This window comes from Schistocerca cancellata, chromosome 10 (assembly GCF_023864275.1).
Source record: "Schistocerca cancellata isolate TAMUIC-IGC-003103 chromosome 10, iqSchCanc2.1, whole genome shotgun sequence".
Taxonomy (NCBI): Eukaryota; Metazoa; Arthropoda; class Insecta; order Orthoptera; family Acrididae; genus Schistocerca; species Schistocerca cancellata.
The window spans coordinates 29,140,866-29,145,892 of record NC_064635.1 but is presented as its reverse complement, the minus strand read 5'-3'; the positions used below and the strand labels follow the sequence as shown (position 1 = coordinate 29,145,892).

The 5,027-nt window shown below is 46.1% G+C and overlaps 1 pseudogene; it reads right to left on the bottom strand.

Annotated features, from left to right (window-relative positions):
• Positions 1 to 4,418: 4,418 nt before the first annotated feature.
• LOC126106927 (5S ribosomal RNA) lies at positions 4,419 to 4,536 on the bottom strand (annotated as a pseudogene).
• Positions 4,537 to 5,027: the final 491 nt, after the last annotated feature.

Here is a 5,027-nt window from a genome sequence, read left to right as displayed (position 1 = left end):
TCTTGGAGATGACATGATGTATACGGAGAAAAGCAGCAACAGAAAAAGCACTGAAAATATGATGCAAACAGCGACAACAGTTCGTATAACCGTGTTGTTACGTACAATAAATAAGGTTGTATGAAAGTATACATAGATACAATATTTAAAAAACAAACAGTGCAAATGTAATAATGTGTTATAGTGCTTTATAACTATGCTATTTTCTGCATGTTTTAAAGAATCCACATTTATTTTAATTTTACTTCAATATTAATTCGTTGCTTTCGAATTCTTTGACATCAGCTGTATTTGTCATATACGAGGGTAATCCCAAAAGTAAGGTCTCCTATTTTTTATAAGTACGTAGACCTGTTTATTTCTACAATGGTTTACATCAGTTTACAGCTTCAACATTTAGCTATTTTTCGACATAATCACCATTTCTGTCGATGCATTTTTGTAGACGCTGTGGCAGTTTTTGTATGCCCATGTCATACCAGCTCGCCGCCATGCTGTTCAGAAAGTTATGAACCTCTTCTTTCACCTCCTTTGTTGGAGCTGAATCGCTGGGACCACAATTAACGCTGACAGGTACTGTGAGACTCTGAAAAAACTCAAACGGGCAATTCAGAACCGGAGAAGATAAATGTTGAGCAAGGGTGTACACATTCTCCATTACAACGCTCGCCCACACATCGTTCTGCAAACCGTTGCTCTCCTGCAACACTTTCAGTGGAACATAATCACCCACCCACCCTATAGTCCTGACTTGGCGCCCAGTGACTATCACCTGTTTCCTAGGTTAAAAGAACATTTGCCCGGAAAGCGATTCAGCTCCGACGACGAGGTGAAAGAAGAGGTTCATAACTTTCTGAACAGCACGGCGGCGAGCTGGTATGACATGGGCATACAAAAACTGCCACATCGTCTACAAAAATGCATCGCCAGAAATGGTGATTATGTCGAAAAATAGCTAAATTTTCAAGCTGTAAACTGATGTAAACCATTGTAGAAATAAACAGGTCTATGTACTTATAGAAAATAGGAGACCTTAACTTTTGGATTAACCTCGTAATGTTGTTCAGCACACTGCCGCAGTCATCAGTAGAAATATCTACATGTATACACCTAACACCCGTTGTATTCTACGGCCTTCGATAGTGCTGGAAGAATGCGGATAGGTGGGTTAGAAGGAAAGAAACGGTGGTAATGAGGTTGACGTAACGAGAAGGACTCGAGAATGAAGCGTCGTACCAGTCTGACATACTCACTGTCTCATTTCCGTGATGGGTATGATGCCGACGAAGCCGGAGATCATTTCGAAGGCGCGGTACATGTGCAGCAGCATGATGTCGTGGTCCAGTCTGTCTGGAGTGGGCGGCTTGTAGTAGCTGACCGTCGCCGCGACGCGGATCTGGACGTTGATCTTGGTGAAGACTCTGTCGGTCGAGAAGTCCACGTCACCAGCGAAGACGATAGCTGCGGGCAGGTAGTATGAGTCAAGGGTCTACCTCCCCCACAGGGGCGCAGGCAGTGCCCCCTCCTGGAATCTGGGCTACAGGGTTTACAATCATCACGGAATTGTCGCGATGTACTACAAGCGACCATCTACAGGGCTATTACAAATGATTGAAGCGATTTCATAAATTCACTGTAGCTCCATTCATTGACATATGGTCACGACACACTACAGATACGTAGAAAAACTCATAAAGTTTTGTTCGGCTGAAGCCGCACTTCAGGTTTCTGCCGCCAGAGCGCTCGAGAGCGCAGTGAGACAAAATGGCGACAGGAGCCGAGAAAGCGTATGTCGTGCTTGAAATGCACTCACATCAGTCAGTCATAACAGTGCAACGACACTTCAGGACGAAGTTCAACAAAGATGCACCAACTGCTAACTCCATTCGGCGATGGTACGCGCAGTTTAAAGCTTCTGGATGCCTCTGTAAGGGGAAATCGACGGGTCGGCCTGCAGTGAGCGAAGAAACAGTTGAACGCGTGCGGGCAAGTTTCACGCGTAGCACGCGGAATTCGACGAATAAAGCAAGCAGGGAGCTAAACGTACCACAGCCGACGGTTTCGGAAATCTTACGGAAAAGGCTAAAACAGAAGCCTTACCGTTTACAATTGCTACAAGCCCTGACATCCGATGACAAAGTCAAAGGCTTTGAATTTTCGGCACGGTTGCAACATCTCACGGAAGAGGATGCGTTCAGTGCGAAACTTGTTTTCAGTGATGAAGCAACATTTTTTCTTAATGGTGAAGTGAACAGACACAATGTGCGAATCTGGGCGGTAGAGAATCCTCATGCATTCGTGCGGCAAATTCGCAATTCACCAAAAGTTAATGTGTTTTGTGCAATCTCACAGTTTAAAGTTTACGGCCCCTTTTTCTTCTGCGAAAAAAACGTTACAGGACACGTGTATCTGGACATGCTGGAAAATTGGCGCATGCCACAACTGCAGACCGACAGCGCCGACTTCGTCTTTCAACAGGATGGTGCTCCACCGCACTTCCGTCATGATGTTCGGCATTTCTTAAACAGGAGATTGGAAAACCGATGGATCGGTCGTGGTGGAGATCATGATCAGCAATTCATGTCATGGCCTCCACGCTCTCCCGACTTAACCCCATGCGATTTCTTTCTGTGGGGTTATGTGAAAGATTCAGTGTTTAAACCTCCTCTACCAAGAAACGTGTCAGAACTGCGAGCTCGCATCAACGATGCTTTCAAACTCATTGATGGGGACATGCTGCGCCGAGTGTGGGAGGAACTTGATTATCGGCTTGATGTCTGCCGAATCACTAAAGGGGCACGTATCGAACATTTGTGAATGCCTAAAAAACTTTTTGAGTTTTTGTATGTGTGTGCAAAGCATTGTGAAAATATCTCAAATAATAAAGTTATTGTAGAGCTGTGAAATCGCTTCAATCATTTGTAATAACCCTGTACAACTGTACTAAACTACATACTAAACCTTCTGGCAAGGGCTCTGGCGTATAACATATAACCCCGCCCCCCCTCCCGAAGAGGCTATGAAGGCCCAAAGGTACCCACCGGCCGCCGTGTCATCCACAGACCACAGGCGTCGCTGGATGCGGATTTGGAGGGGTATGTGGTCAACACGTCGCTCTCCCGGCCTTATGTCATGTAATATATAGATTATTGCTTGCTACTTCAGTGTTACCTTGAAGCTGTGAGGAAGGAGGACAGGCGTTCCAAGGCGAGGAAGCAGAGACGATGCTGAGGGCAGACGAAACTAAGAGAGATATTGTTACATGAAGTAAACCGTAAGGGGAGAGCCTTGCGAAAATGCAGACGCCCTCAGACGCGGTCCCAGGTCGTTAGTAGTTACTCTTCAAGGAATTGACGTGTAACTTCATATGTCGTCTAGACGCTGTGGTATTTTGCCACCGTAGAACTTTGTAACTAACAGGCACGTAGTAGCGTATGAAGCTAGCTTGATACCAGCCCTGAGAACAGCAACGGCAGTAGGCTCACAGGGGTTAGAAAGAGAGCGAAAACGCCAAAAACTGTTGACCTACTCTGGGAAGCCCGAGGGGCGGGACTAACTGACGTATAACAATAATGTTGCAAGCCTTATTTGGCAGAGCAGCTACGTTTAGCTTTCAGCCGAACTATGTCGATACCAAATACGGACTTAGTGCAACTGCATTAACATCCCCGCCTTATGAGCAGTAGAGGGGACCTAACTAAACCGTGATTGGCAGGCACCGGCAAGAGACCTACGGGATTGGCTGGGTGGCTTTAAGTGGGAAAAACAGTGCCTCCACGTGACTCTTTAAAATCCCTAGATTCCGCATTTTGGCGGAGTTCTCAGTCAGACGATCTGGGAGCCGAACCCGCGTCCGTCGACTCCAGCCTCGGTCCAGCTCCGCGTAAGTCTGCTCTCGCACTTGGAGTGACTCAGTGAACAGTGTCACATTCAGTATGTTTTGTTTTGCAACTAAGTTGTATCCTTAATATGCTGCTAGTGTTTGCTACTGTGGTTAGCATCCACTCCTGGGACTTCTGCACTGGTTTCTGTTGTAACAGTGTTATTCTTACTTTTTCTACCCACAGAACTAGCCTCCAGTGCATTAGTCAGTCCTGTCTGGAATAAAGAACTATTTCAAAACCCTGTTTGTCCAAGAGTGTCCACAACGAGTTCCCTACCGAGTCTCACCACCTGCATTTCTAGTAAATGCCTGTACCAGTGTTGGCTCAGATAGAAGAAAACAATCACATTCCTTCACTGTGAATTGTCCTTCTGCCTTCTGCTCTGTACCGCTCGCAAGCACAGACTAACCATCAACCCCTTTTTCCCTCTCCCACCTATGTCAGGACACGACAGTCAGTTTCCGAGACCGGAGCCGCTACTTCTCAATCAAGTAGCTCCTCAGTTTGCCTCACAAGGGCTGAGTGCATCCCGCTTGCCATCAGCGCTCGGCAGACCGGATGGTCACCCATCCAAGTGCTAGCCCAGCCCGACAGCGCTTAACTTCGGTGATCTGACGGGAACCAGTGTTACCACTGCGGCAAGGCCGTTGGCACGTATAACATTTAGCAATGGCAAATGAATTTCACTTTAAAAGCTAACATTTTGATTAGGCTTTACCGTGACTGTTACTGACATTAAATGAAACAACAAGTTTACTGTTACCAGTCACTGTTTATTTATCTCCACGACGCGTTTCAAAGGTTTAAACCTCCATCGCCAGGTGGATTTACATTTGTTAGTATGACATTTGCGTGTGTGTTGTGTTATGATTTTTTGGAGGAACTTGTGGCACTGTCTAGTGGGGAAAACAAAACACTATTGCAGAACATGGTTTTGGGTGCAAATGGCTCTGAGCACTATGGGACTTAACATCTATGGTCATCAGTCCCATAGAACTTAGAACTACGTAAACCTAACTAACCTAAGGACATCACACAGCACCCAGTCATCACAAGGCAGAGAAAATCCCTGACCCCGCCGGGAATCGAACCCGAGAACCCGGGCGGTTTTGGGTTTCTTTTGACAAAATTTAAACGTATATC